Source organism: Vicia villosa, linkage group LG6, assembly GCF_029867415.1.
Source record: "Vicia villosa cultivar HV-30 ecotype Madison, WI linkage group LG6, Vvil1.0, whole genome shotgun sequence".
NCBI lineage: Eukaryota > Viridiplantae > Streptophyta > Magnoliopsida > Fabales > Fabaceae > Vicia > Vicia villosa.
The window spans coordinates 151,349,606-151,365,401 of NC_081185.1; the positions used below are offsets into that span (position 1 = coordinate 151,349,606).

A 15,796-nucleotide genomic window follows, 5' to 3' on the forward strand; every position below is an offset into this window, starting at 1 on the left:
CTAATTTAGGGTGAGAGAGGTTATTTGTTATTCTTGTAAACTTGTAATCTTGTTTTAAGAGAAAGTGAAAGAATAGCAGTTATAACCAATTCTTGTGTTCTTATTCTCTTCCCTAATTCCCTATTATACTTTGTTATTGGTATCGTTTTTCACAACAATTGTAACGGCAATTTATCAACAAATTATAATAACAACTTTTTAACATATTATAAAAGGAACTCATCAACAATTATAATAACAATTTTTCAACATAATATAGCAGCAACTCATCAACAAATTATAATAACAATTTTTCAACATATTATAATAACACTCATCAACAAATTATAATAACAATTTTTTAACATAATACTAGTCAGAGATCCGTGTTGTCGCCCGGGTGTATTATTTGTAGTGTAGTATTTATTTAACGATATGAAAAATGTGAAGTAAAGAAGTTTGAGTAAATTACAGGTGTATTATTTGTGGTGTAGTATTTATTTAATGATATGAAAAATGTGAAGTAAAGAAGTTTGAGTAAATTACATATATAAAATGGAAATTAACCATTTAAAAAAATACTAATAAGATATTAGTAGTATGAAAATTAGGTTCTAAGTTAAATTAATGATCATAAAAAAGATTTAAGATAAGTTAAGAAAACAATAGCAAAATAGGGCCAAATGTTGAATAAAATAATTGATTGTCCAACAACAATAGAGGATAACATGCTCTATTATAAAATTCAATATTATAGCAATAGATGACCTTGGCATAAAAATAAATTAAAAGAAGTGAATATGGGTCATCGAAGGTTAAAGAGTAATAAAATATAGGTTTAAATGCACTTTTGGTCCCTGTAAGTTAGCGAGTTTTTTATTTTCGTCCCGCTGACAGTCACCCGTGAGATAAATAATAAACCGGGTATCCTCTGCGCGCAACTGCAGAGACTAATCCCTCCCTCAAGAGATTTAACACTGCTGCATGCAGCAGGGCCGGGATCGAACCCAGGACCTTTGGTTAAGCTGGAAGAGATCCTTGTCATCTCACCCAAGTGCTCTTGGGTAAGTATTAGTATTTTTAATGATAATAAATAAATAGAGAAAAAATTAAACTTATGGGTTAAAATAAAATATTTAAATATTGTTGATACTAAATGGGCTTGGACTAGGTTAAAATAAAATATTTAAATATCTATAAATATTAATATTTTTTGAAAGTTACTGTAACACCATTTTATAGTTTAATATTGTTTCTTTTTATTTAGATATAGACTATATACTCCTCTATTTTTTAACGAATAATTATAACTAGCAATAAAAAATACAAATAATAATTTTACTATTTTAAAATGATGAAGCTAATAATTTTATAGGGGTTTTTTTATAAAACAAAAAAGTTTAATATATAAATTATTTTAATGAATTATTCATAATTAGGAATAAATTTACCACGATTGACCAAATAGGTTGCCAACAATTAACAATCACTGAATGATACTATAAATACATTTTTTTTCCTTTTTTTTTTTGACAAAACATTGAACATGAAATTTAAATAAAACTAATAAAATCTAAAATATGCATTGAACATTTGAATAAAAAGTTACCTATTTCTTACACAATAATGACAGAAATATCCACCTAATACTGTTCTAGTGTTTATTTTTACCCCTTAAAAAAACACACTTATACATTTTTCTTTTCATAAAATTTAATCTGAAATTCATTTTCTATCCTGCCATAATTGTATAATGGCATCAAATATTTATAAAACAATATCACGTCACTAAACACTACAAATACCAAACATTTTTACTAAACCAACAAACATAGACATAAATATAAAGTTTGCATGTACATTACAAACAGAAACAAACAGATTTTTTTTTAGAAACTAAGAACACTAAACAAACAGAATCTGAGAAACTAAGAACATTAAACAAAATAACCACGTGCGCCTCGGAAATATATTAAATTACAACATATAAAAACAACACAACAACATCATGTTAATTATACCATGTAATCAACATAACACGGCCACAAACTTCCATTGACAGAGAATAGAACAATCTAGCCAGATCCAATGCAGGCCCTTGAAACAATTATTCGTTTTCCATCTCAACCACTACCAAATCCGATAGCATAAATTCTAAATACAGTACATGGATACAGGCTATTCAAACTGAGAGTACCAGTGACTCGGTAAATAAAGGATCCCAACGCACTGCTACACCGAGAAAATTCCAACATGAAACATCAATCGAATATATACGCCTTAGAAGATCAATTTAACTGTCACTATTTTTGCATCAGCCTGTCAAGAGGTTCACCAAAACAACGGATTGGCTCACCCAAAGTGTTCTTCTATGCATTTTGAATCATGATTCAGCCAACTCAAAATGTGAATTTTTCATCATGATCCTATGAGAGCAGTAAGTAGATAGATACATTGTAGTTCATGTCATTTTTTTCTCAGTTTCCTGTTCACAAAGGTTTAATGACAAGTTATAGCAGGAATATTTATTTTTAAAATATTGTCGCAGAGATTTCTTCTAAAAAAATGTACAAAAAAAACAAACCAGTAAAGATCATGAAATATAAGAGGAAATGCGCTTATAGCTACATGATGTTTGTGCAATCTCTCTAAAACAAACAGATTGCTACAACTTTAATTTATCCTGTCAAATTTTAATTGCTAACACCGAAACATTTCATATAAAGTTTGTCACTCACCTAACATCGAGAAGAATATCATAAAGCCAACAGAAACTTAAAAGACTCTTCAACTTCCGACACAGTTGCTTCCTAGAAGTCCTACATTCTCTGTCATGATACTAAAAGATTCAATTTTTGTCTCACAAAAAATGAAAACTATGAATGAGAATAAGTTTAATATCACATACACTGAAACGATTGAACCAATCAGTGTTCCAAAAAGGCCATTCAGCAAAATTCAAATTCCCTGCCAACCGATACCACGACTTAGTACATGAGCAGGAGGTGGTGTGGCACTCGCTAGATGTGATGCTGCCTTGAATGCTCTAGTTGACTTTCAAAACATCAAAGGCGGTGAGCGTTTGTTTAGAAGTTATACGACAGAGCATCAAATGTTTATACAAGAGTGAAGTGTGTTAACCGGTCCTCAATATTATGAATTTATGATAGTTTTTCAAATATGAAAATCGTGATTCTTTATTCAATAATGTCAAAAATACAACAAACTTCTAAGTTATTGCATGAAAGTAAAAGACAACAAAGCTAAATTATCAAAAAAAATACTTTCAACTTATAAGTTTCTTTAAACACATTAATTACCGAGATTATCAAACATAATTAGAAACCATTGTAACAGATGTTTTTTTAGGAACAAATTCATCTAGTCTGTGACCATTGTAACAGATTTCTCCAGAAACCTAAAGTAAAAGGTATGATATCACAACAATTAATATGTAGAATCTTTATTGATTTTGGAGTTATGCTAAAAAAATCACTTAAAATCAATGACTTTGCACACTAAATTTATTCTATATTACTGTGTTTAAAACTGATCTTAAGAGATTGATCTACTTTTCCAACCAATGCCATTAGTAAGGTAGTTTTCCCACAGCTAAGCGGACCCATAAGAAGAGTAAGCCTGCATAAAGAGCCATATTTGATGAGTTAACGTCTAGCAATCCAGTCCAATTTTAATTTTAAGCTTCATCATTTTAATTTTTCTGTCAAATAACCATATCCATACCAGTGTATATTAATGGATCTCTATTTGTGAATACCAAATTCTCAAAGACACTGGCAATGCTTGTGCTTAAGCATATATAATATATAGTATTCATGGGAATATGAGTGCATCCTTGTGAAATATTCACTTTTCTTGCCGGCTTTATGATGTCACTGACATATTTCAGAATGCCCAACTTGGTTTCTTGAGAACTGCATGATATAGTCTTCACTAAACCCTGTTTGAATCACAAGTTAGTCTTGTTTGTGTGTACTAATAAGATAAGGCAGTAGCAAATGTAGGTTGTGGTCCATATAAATGTAAGTCCTGTTTGCGTGTACTAACTTAAACCAGTTTAGGGATAACTGGAGAAGTAAAATTTCTTCATTTAAAATGCCCACCATTGACTGTGGAATGCATGAGAATACTTTGTTGTTAATATAACTTCGTCTAAACTGCTTCCCTTGTTGCGGTACCTCAGAGGATCCAAGCATATATAGCACACAAACCCTGCAAAGTTACACAAAAATGATGAGGGAAAAAGTGGAAGAACGGTCGGAGATGATAACTTTATAAGCACACTGTTTCATCATCAACAAAGTTAAAAATAAAGAGTAAAGTGAAGTATTTTTTGCTAAATCACAGCTAAACACAAAGAGAAAAAAGACACATTTTTTTACAGGTTCCAACATCAACCGTGTTCATACATCAGTGAAAGAAAATGGCACCAAAAATGGCACCAAAACACATAGAAGAGGAAAGAAAAGTGAAAATCAAATGTTCCACGGTTAAATTTGTTGATTACATGAAAAAGACACGATTTTTACCAAGTTCCACTGTGAAAATCAAATGTTCCACAGTTAAATCAGTTGTCAGAGAAGGACAGGCGGTGGTCGACGGCGAGATATCTTGAAACAGAAATCCAACCTGTTCAATGGGAAGTCTGTGAGATGAGGAATACCAAAATGAATTTGATTTTTTCACTTAAGGTGGTGGTGCCATGAGAAAGAGGCGACGACAGAGATGGGAGTTTGTGGCTTTTTTCCAAGACATTTTTTAGGGTTTGAGGAGAGAGAAGAGAGACGAGGGAATGAGAGAGACGAGAGAAAGGATTTATTTGGAATGGTGAAAGGACTTTAGTTTCCAAGTGTCAAATAGCTATTGGATAGTAGAAAAGTTGTAGTGTTAATTTGTTAGTTACTAAAATATCTTTTTAGTAGTGTAAATTTTTTTTAGGAAAGGGTATTATTGGTAGTTTGGCCAATTGAATAATAATGGGTAGATAGTAGATAGCAGCAACAATTTATAATAACAACTTTTCAACATATTATAATAATACTCATCAACAATTTATAATAACAATTTTTCAACGTAATATAGCTGCAACACATCAACAATTATTAATAACAACTTTTCAAAACATTATGATAACATTCATCAACAAATTATAATAACAACTTTTCAACATAATATAACTTAATTGGTTAATGGTCTGACTCAAGTAATAATAAAACAATTTCAAAAGAGTCAAATACCTTTAATTATTTGTCCTATATCCCAAAATATTTCTCAATTATACTACTAATTTAATAGCCTATTACTCACCAAATTTACTAATTAAATTAACATTAACAGGATCAATTTTACATATCAATTTTACCGCATCACAACAACAACACAAACACAGACGGCAGTAATTTCAACATCCCAACCCCACATATTATTCATCGTATACCCGGTTATAGAGCAAGAACCACACCCTTACCTTGGATTGAAGATCGCTCTATTCCATCGGTCGAATCTTTGTTCTTTACCTCTTTGCCATTTTTCTTCGCAACAACTTTTCCACGATCTCTTTTTCTCCTCCCAATCCTTATTTTTCTTCCTTCAAAACCTAATATTTCATTTTATTCAACTTAATACAAATAATAATAATAATAATAATAATAATAATAATAATAATAATAATAATAATAATAATAATAATAATAATATTCTTATTGGACCTAATATTTTCATGGGTTAAATAGTGTTCACCCCCCTGCCAAATAAGCGAGATTCGGTTTTCCCCCTTATTAAAAAAAAATTTAGCCTTGGCCCCTTAGAAAACAAGATTCTGTTTCCAGGAACCCCCTATCACCTGTTTGGCTGACTGGGTGTGGTGAGTTGGCGCTGAATCTGTTGAGGTGGCACAGAATCTTCATTGTTTGCTTAGGTGGCGTGGATAGGTTGCAAAAATCCCAATTAATTGATTTGCAAAACCTAGGATTCGAACCCAGGTCTTAAAGCATATGGGGTGAACCTCCAACCATTGAGCCATTCACGTTTTTCATACTTTTACTTACAATTAAAACCTTAAAATTTAGACTTTTTTTATAAACTAACATATTAATGTTTATTAACATTTTAATTTTAATTTTAATTTTAATGTTACAATTAATGTTTATTAACATTTTAATTTTAATATTAATGTTATAATAACATTTTATAAAAACGTTAATATATTATATAATTATTAAATAATACAGTTTTTTTAATAACAGCTTTTTATAATTATATAATTATTAAATAATACAGCTTTTTTAAAAACGTTATTAAATGTATTATTTAATAATTATATTTAAAAAAACGTTTTAATTTACATATATATAAAAAGTTAATAATTTTAATTAACAACAAAACATGCATATATTAATTAAAATAAATTTAAATATTTTATAATAATTAAATAATACATTTATATAATTATTTAAATAATACGTTAATTACCTATTTTATAAAAAAAACGTAAATTAAAATACTTTTAAACATTTATAATTATTTAATTATTAAATAATACAGCTTTTTTAATTTATATATTATTGAAAAAGTTAATCAAAAAACTAATTAATATGTACATCTTTTTTAATTTACATATTGAAAAAGAATGGTGTATTATTATATAGAACTGTTTTGCCATTATAAACAACAAAGTATGCATGGTTTGGTGGTAAGCTTGCAAGTTTGTAACTTTAGTGACCTGGGTTCGAAACCCAGGTTTTGCAAGTTTTATTATTTGTAATTTTGCAAGCTTTCCAAAACCATGCACAGTCAGCAAGATTCCAAGCCCAGTCAGCAAGATTCCCTTCGCCCAGTCAGCCAAACAGGTGATAGGGGGTTCCTGGAAACAGAATCTTGTTTTCTAAGGGGCCAAGGCTAAATTTTTTTTTAATAAGGGGGAAAACCGAATCTCGCTTATTTGGCAGGGGGGTGAACACTATTTAACCCTATTTTCATACTCCCACTTTTACTTTTTTCGACACGACCAACTAAGTCCATTTAATTACTCTCATATAATTAAATAATATTTATAATATTATTTTCTACAACTTCATCAATCCATCATTTTAAATAATAATTTTTAGTAATAAGCCAAAAATTCTCAACTTCGACACCTTCAATAATTAAATTCCACAATAATTTAATTAAATAATTAATTAAATTATCGGGGCGTTACACTTCCCGTCGAAAGGTGGTAAGTGAGGAGGTTTGAAGCTCTCCGACACTGTATCTTCCCAAACGGCTTAGGCTAAAGGTTGCAGATCAAGGGACTCCTCTAGGGACTGATCCTCTTGTGTCGTTTGGGACTGCAAAATTTGGACGTTGTCTTGGAGGGTCTCATTCTGCTGCCTCAGAGCCTCCACCATGGCAAGGAGTTGAGCCATGTCAGGCGGAGTTTTCTCATCGCTGGGTAATGGTCTGGACATTTTGGTGTTGAAGATATGTGCAGCCTGGGAAAATTTTACCTAGGCCCCACGGTGGGCGCCAAATATTCTTGTATAACACTTTTGATTACCTCCCGGAAGAAGATTCCGGCAAAGCCACATAGGAGTTTCTAGTTTTTAGCTTTAGGGATTTGAGCAGTTCAGGTAGTGCCAACTCAAGATAGAATGCATCTTTCTTATTCCTCAGCTGGGAGCCCTATTTATAGCTGCTGGAGCCATGATCGCGACTTTGGGTGTCTATTAGTCAGGATAACTGCAAGTGCATAGTCGTGTCGTGTAGTTTTAAAAGATATCGAATCTACGGGGATTATAAATCGATCTACCGTTATCTAAAGTTACTATGTAAAGCTAAGGCTAATGAATATTTGAGTTGTTAATAAGGGAAAACTAAAATCTTAAATCTAGGTAAAATATAAATGTGCGGATATCGGTATGTAGTTCGTCTAACTTAGGTGATCCGAAGTTCCATTGGCCAGATTCTTATTAAATCAAAAACCTTTACTAACTATGTCATTTAAAAGTCTTCCTTTCAAACTCTCGCTCTATTGATTAAGACATCGATCCTAACTCATAATGTACGCTCTCGCCATCCCACCAGATTTAGAAACGCTTTTTGAAAACATCATATTTATTAAAATGCTCGCCTCATGAAGACGTTACCTACTTAAATCTCCTAGTCTCAAACTCTCGCTCTGTTGACTTGGATCGTGCTAGTATTCCCTAACGTACGTTCTCGCTCTCCCGCGTTGGGTTTAAAAACACTTTTTGAAAATAAATAAATTCTAATTAATTTTAATACACTTTCGCCATCCTTAAAACTAATGTTCTATGTCTACTATCCAGTTAAAGATCTCAAACTCTCGCTCTGTTGATCTTAACCTTTATCAATTCTAAAATCTCAAACTCTCGCTCTGTTGATTTTAGAACTTTAGTAAATTAAATTAGACACAAAACCAGAAACGAGTGATTTTTGATAAAACATATTTAAACCAATTTATTTCGGATCCCTACGGTTAAATTACTTTACATACCGATATCTTAAATAAATTAGCCAGACATACTTATTAAATTAGACATGCATAACTAATAATAATAAATATATTTAGACATATTCAATAATTATAAGCAAGAAACATAAAAATATAAATTAAATAAATGATAGAAACCTGAAAGTTGTACTTGAATCAATTCTTGAACTTGAAATTCTTGACAAATAATAATAATAAAAACAAGGAAATAAAATACTATGATCTAACGTAAAGTTAGATCCAGTAAAAGGTTCACAGCAATTTCCGGTGTAGAAATTGTTATGAGAAAAGATGAATGAAAATAGAAACAAATGCTGGAATTAAAATTGCTGGAATGAAAAGAAAATAACACTGAACTAGAATCTGTGGCTGGGACTAAGCATGGTCCAACACCTTTTACATGAATATTCAACTCTTTTTATAGTGTTATTGTGGTAACTGCTCCTTCTAGGTGGTCCCCCTATTTCTCCTCAAATGTAACATATTAATTGACTTGGTTCGTGGAGTTGAACGTGTGAATTTGACAAAAACAGGTCTTCAAAAGTGGAGACGGGCGTCTCCTATGACAAATAAAACGGAGACGTGCACCTAAAATACAGGAGACGGGTGTCCCCAAAAGGAGACGTAGCCCCCTATTTTGTAAGAGACTGGCGTATCCCCCTTCATCACAAATGACATAAAAAGTGACATTGTCACTTCATTCTTCTTATATATATAAATGAACCATGGGGCCCATTTCTTCTCCTTTTTACTCCTTTTCTTCGGGGAGCCTCGTAAACATTAAATTCCTGAAACACATTAAAATACCAGCGTAATACCAACATAAAACAACATAATTAAAATAAAATAGGGAAATAATCTATGTAAATCAAGTCAAATATGTGATACATTTTCGCGTTATCAAGACATAATCAATGTAATTAATGAAGGGATCTTGGATTCCCTCCATAATGAGTGAACTGGTGTAACTCTCGTCGTCTGGCTCTTAAAGAGCCGTAACTTCCATAACGGCAGAAGCTCTTTATGAGTGGGTGGCGGTCATGGCCGTCTTGGACAAAATAGTTAAGAGCCTACTTGTGACATTATTCACCGCCCTGGAGAACCCGTCTTTACCAGAGTAAAGGACCACACCCGGGTTGAGTGTCAACCCTAGCCACGTGCTCATGTCGGGTTGGTCTGACTTTTCAGTTTTGCCCTTGTTGTTGTCATGTACCCATCCTTTCCTCCGGGTGCCGACTTGCTTGGTCGGGCTAAACATTCCAAATATTTACAAAAGTCATTAGCATTTTAATGAGGAAGTGTCAGCCCAAAGTGTCAAAAAATCTAGCAATGTCAATCTTTGTTGTAACATTATCATTGTAGTTTTTATGATGTAACATGTTGATAACCTCATATTTAGGGATGGCAAGCAGACCCGAACTCACGGGACCCACCCGTACCCGAACCCGAGTTAACGGTTGAAAACCTGAGTTGACTTGGTTTGGGTTTGGGTTCGCGTTCCACCCGATATTTCGGGTGCGAGTTTGGGTAGTGTGAAACCCGCACCCAAAGTCACACCCTCTTATGTATATATATATATATATATATATATATATATATATATATATGTATATATTGTAGAAAGTTGTAGGAAAATAGTAGAAAAAGTATATTTTATGATTTTTCTGTGGATTCGGGTTTTGATGAAAAAATCCGAACCCAACGAGTGTGGACGTGGGTGTTATTTTGCCACCCGAACAACATTTGGGTTTGGATTCGGGTTCGGGTGCCAATTTTGGTGTGGATTTGGATAATGTGAAACCCGCACCCGACCCGTTGTCATTCCTACTCATATTTGAGACATACAATCTCTAATTTATCTCTGATGGGTGAAACCCCTTTGTTAGATGAAACAATAGATTGAAGAAGGGGATTGACTATGGTGTATCTGAGCTTCTATTGTGGTGGAGAGGGGATTGACTTGTAAATTTAGCACTTCAACGCCCAAATCAATATCTGAATTCGATGAGTGAATAAAGTTTGAATTTGAAATTATGTACCCGAAATTGGTGTGTGTGCTCTTTATATAATGGAATGCCTATAAAAAACCAGTATTCTCTAGACGTCGGATGCGGGGAACAATCGAATGTATTTTCACCTTGGATCTCCTTTGTCCTTTCCTAGGGTAATCCCTACAAAACGAACAATTTATTGTCTTCTCTGAGCCACGGCTGATGGTTGTTCCGACCAGCCCATAATAGTTTTGGAAATTGAAAAATGATTCTTAGAAGTCTCAAACATCTCACTCATTCAAAAACAAGTGAGTGTACCTCTAAAAACTATGAAGGCGTTCAAGAATTCTTAACTAAAAACATAGATAAATGATGTGATATGTTGTGACTAGGAGCACCAAGAAAGGTTTGGAATATATTTTGAGCTAATGATTAAACCCCATAATTAACCCACACAACCATAACCATAAATACTGGTTGAGCCGGACTTAAGGATTTTAAACTCAATAACAAATTAGTTGGCCAATAATATATCGAGTCGCTATGTATAAAAGAACTTGAGAAACCACTGTATATGTTGAGATTAATAGAATTCTATTTCAGTTACATGAATTTGAAGATTAGAAGTTTTACAACATACAACATAGACAAATGAAGCATGATGACGTCTTGGAGAAGCTTACAGTTGTTAAACAAGTGAAAAATGGATTTGTCGTCCATAGAGTAATGGCCAGAGAGATTAATCTTGCGGAGTTTGGAAAGTGACAATGAAAGAGCCTCAAACCCATTGAGGAAGCTCCTTTTATTGCTATAGAAATACTTGGTCTTTGCATTGGGGTCAGAGAGATGGATGTCGAGTTCTTGGAGTAAAGGGAAACATTCGGCGATGAGGAACAAGTGGTTGCTTGTGAAGGAAGGTACGTTGGAACAAATGAATAGGTTAAAGTTGTAATATGTTGAGAGAAAGCTCGTAAGTCGTTAGCGCGAATAATTATGGGTTTGTGAGAGAGATTGAGTGATGTGAGTTTCAATGGAAAAAGAGAGATTTGACTGAGAAGTGCATCGAGGTCGCTGTGCAAGTGAGTGAGGTCAAGGGAGGTGATGTTTGTGAATCTATGGAAGAGGCGGGAGAGGAAAGGGATTGTTGGAACATATACAGTGAGAGACAATCGGAGACGGTTAGTGATGGAGAAGAATTGCTTAGAGACGAAGGAGATTTACTTCTCTTCCTTTCCATTCCCGACGGAGATTTACTTCCTCTCAACGACGGCGGTGCTCGCCCGCCAATTTCAGGGTTTCCTAGGTTCTATTTCTTCTTAGGTTTAGGTATTACTGCTATGATATCTATATCAAGTTGGATATTTTTTTGTTTCTGTAAATTAAATTTTGGCTGGGCTAAACTCTTAAATACAACTCAAAATGGAAAACTTTATCCCTAGCCTTGTTTCTATAGATCAAGGGGTTTATAAATTAAGAGAGTTTTTTCGTGTCGGAAACAAATTACTTTTCTTCAAAATTCAGAGAAACACAATTAGATAACCAACTAACTTGTGACACAATCCATGATTATATATAATATGTAGAGAATTGAATATTTGGTGAAATGCTTGAGTTCCTAATGCACTCAAGTAATTTGATTATATACACACTAGAGAATAAATACAAGATAAAATTTTCAAGGATGTTGCTAGTTCCTAGTTACATGTATGTAATTTTCTAGGCATAGACTCCTAGGTACATGTATTGACTCCTAAATAAAAATTTATAATTCCAATATTTTATAATTCCAACACTCCCCCTCAAGCTGGTGAGTGGATATCAATCATTCTCAGCTTGCAAGTCAATTGATTGAAACGATCAGGTGGCAAGCCTTTTGTTAACACATCTCCTAGTTGGTGCCTAGAAGGAATGTAGGAAGTAGCTATTAAACCACTGTCTGGTTTTTCCTTGATGAAATGGCAGTCAATCTCAACGTGTTTGGTCATGTCATTCTGAACAGGATTATGAGCAATATTGATTGTTGACTTGTTGTCGCGGAAAAACTTCATAGGCCCTTCACATTCTATTTTCAGATTATTTAGAATGATCCTCATCCAAAGTAACTCACAGATTCCTTAAGCCAAAGCTCGAAATTCTGCCTAGGCGCTTGATCGAGCCACTACATTTTGTTTCTTACTTCTCCATGTGACAAGGTTCCCACACAAGAGGGTGCAAAATCCCGAAGTGGATCTTCTATCACTAATTGATCCTGCATAGTCAGCATCGGTGTAGGCTTCTATAGTTAAGCTTCCACCTCTTTTGAACAATAATCCTCTTCCTGGAGTAGCCTTAAAGTATTGCAAGATGCGATCAACACATTGTAAGTGTCGCATTCTCGGGCCATGCATAAATTGGCTCACTACACTGACTGCATAAGCCAATTCATGCCTAGTGTGTGCTAGGTAAATCAACTTTCCTACCAACCTCTGATATTGGAATGTCAACTTTGGCACTTTCTTCTTCGAGGCTCAACTTATGGTTTTGCTCTATGGGAACACTTGAAGGTTTGCATCCCAGTTTCCCAGTTTCCTCCAAGAGATCGAGTATATACTTCTTTTGAGATATGAAAATTCCTTGGTTTGAGTAAGCAACCTCAATTTCCAAAAAATACTTGAGTTGTCCAAGGTCTTTCATCTCGAATTATGCCGATAGTTTTTCCTTTAGCAATTGTTTCTCTGTGTGATCACCTCTTGCAATAATAATATCATCAACATAAACAAGAAGGATAGTCAGTTTTCCTTCATGCGAGTGCTTAAAGAAAAGAGTTTGATCTCCTTGACTCTGCTTGTAGCCTAAGTACACCATTGCTTTTGTGAATCTTCTAAACCATGCTATAGGAGATTTTTTTAACCCATATAAGGCTTTCCTCAATCGACACACCTTGTTGGATCCATATGTAGGGCCAAATCCCGGCGGGATCTCCATGTACACCTCTTCTTCTAAGTTTCCATGCAATAATGCATTTTTCACATCAAATTGTTGTGATTCCCATCTGGAGTGAGCAGTAGGAGATAATAAGATTCGAACAGTATTCATTTTCGCAACTGGAGCAAAGGTTTCCTCATAATCTATGCCATATGTCTGTGTGTATCCTTCTGCCACTAGTCTGGCTTTGTAACGATCAAGAGTACCATCTGATTTGTGTTTGACTGTATAAATCCACCTGTAACCAACGGGTTTCTTGCCTTCCCGTCTATCAACAATCTCCCAAGTTCCATTTTTTTCAAGAGCTTTCATTTCCTCATCCATGGCTTGGACCCAATTTCTATCTTTCAATGCCTCTTGAACATATGATGGGATAACTGGTCGGTCACCAATTTCACTTATATTCCACGAGTTATCTGGTAAAAAGTCGATCATTTCGGTAACACTATGGCTTGTTTGTTCTTAGTTTTAAGTTAGTTATTTCATAATTTTCAATTATATGTTATTGGTAATTTTCAGTAGAATAATTGTTTTTAATCACTTGGTTTGGTAGTTATTGGTAATTTCAGGTGCTAGGAAGAATCGTTGAGAAAATGGCACGAGAACAGAAGGAAACAAAGCTAAAAATGCAAGGAAAGAAGCTGACACTGGCGCTAGTGTTGTGGGACACGACCGTGTCAACTGATACATGGAAAAAAGACACTTTTGGGAGCTGGAAGGAGCTGACACGGGCGCCAGTGTCGTGGGACATGACCGTGTCATCTGATTAATGAAAAAAAAACAGTTTTTGAGAGAAAGCAGAAGCTGACACGGGAGCCAGTGTCGTGGAACACGGTCGTGTCAGTTGGTGCATCCAGAAGTTGTTTTTTTAGTTGTTTCATTATTTCAAGTCTCATTAAGGGCGTTCTAGACTTTTTACATGAAAGGAATGTAACCTAACACTACTTAGACCTAGTTTGAGAGTTTTTGGTGGATTATCTTGGATCATTGAAGATAGAAAATTACAGAGAAAGGAGAGCTAACAAGGGTTTTGGAGAGTTTCTTCAAGAACAATAGCAATTGGAGATCAAATCAGTCCATAAATCCTTGTAATGTTTACAATTACCTTTGTTATTTTCTTAATTACTATGAGTAGCTAAACACATTTATGTTAGGGGGTGTCCCTGAATCGCTTTTATGTAATGAATTAAGTACCGTTGCTTTACGAATTTGATGTTTCTATGAATTTAGTTTATTTTCAAAGTATCTCATGCTTCATTCTATTGGAAAATATTATGTTGATTTACGGTTAAGGTTAGGTCGGAAAAACCACCTTAATGTTAAAACAAGAATTGTTCTGATCAATATTCTTATCTATATGTCAACAAGGACCAATAATACATTCTGTATTGTATTGGTAAATAAGAAAAAGTGGATCTTCCCTTCATCATCTTCAACCACATGTGGAATCATGTTAAGGAATCCAGAGATGAGTTCAGAAAGAAGAATCCCAAGTACAAGAGAAACATTATTCCTTTTGGAAGAATCATCACAGATCTTCTGGTTCAAACAAAAATAGTTGAGGATCTGGAGAAAGCTGGCATTATCAATGATCCTTATACAATGATTGGAAGCACCATGAATGCTCATACTCTGAAGAAGATGGGCTTACTTGAGACCATTGGTGCTACTCCCGAAGTGGACACTGAAGTTCGGTCCAGAAAAGCTCCTGCTCTGGATGACTTTGAGTTGTTCTTCAGAAATGAACATCCAGATGTTGTTGTCCATTACATATCTATGCACAAGGCAGAAGGCTCTGACTATGATCCTATTTGGATAAGCAAGCAAAATCTTGCCACTTCTGCTGATCAAGTTCCAGAGTTAATGCAAGAGAAAGAAAGAAGAACGAAAAGAAAGTTAGATCTACCAGAAATCAGGAAAGATAAGAAGGAGAGGAAAGAAGACAAGAAAGAAGAGAAAAAGAAGGAAGAGAAGATAGAAGAGAAGAAAGAAAAGAAGAAGGAAGAGGAGAAGGAAAAGAAGAAGGAAGTACAGAAGGAAGAGAAACAGAAAGAAAAGCATAAGGAGAAGAAAAGGAAGACTATTGGAGAAGGTCCTCCTAGGCCTCAGAAGAAGAAAATATCTTCAGGTATTATAATTTCTGAACCTGGTTCTGCTCCTGTTTTAATTTCAAAAATTGTATCAACAAAAGCTCCACCATTTATTTCACCAGAAAAAGCCCCAGCAAAACCACCTCCAACCACCAAAGTTTCTACCCCTCCTTCTTCACTCAAGTCTAAAGGCAAAACGCCTATTCTTGATTCTGAACCTCCTGTTTCTAAACCTATTCTTGAACCCACACCACTAA

At 34.1% G+C, this 15,796-nt stretch overlaps 1 long non-coding RNA gene across 4 annotated transcripts; it reads right to left on the reverse strand.

The window, feature by feature from the left end:
• Positions 1–1,789: 1,789 nt before the first annotated feature.
• Positions 1,790–4,808, reverse strand: LOC131612772 (uncharacterized). Of its 4 annotated transcripts, XR_009287479.1 has the most exons (5): positions 4,530–4,808; positions 3,724–4,212; positions 2,888–3,618; positions 2,718–2,807; positions 1,790–2,464 (listed from the first exon to the last, which is right to left on the reverse strand). It is a non-coding gene; the product is annotated as an uncharacterized LOC131612772 (long non-coding RNA). The 4 variants fall into 4 exon arrangements; XR_009287478.1 differs by having other exon boundaries at positions 1,790–3,618; positions 3,724–3,940; positions 4,104–4,212; XR_009287477.1 differs by having other exon boundaries at positions 1,790–2,807.
• Positions 4,809–15,796: the final 10,988 nt, after the last annotated feature.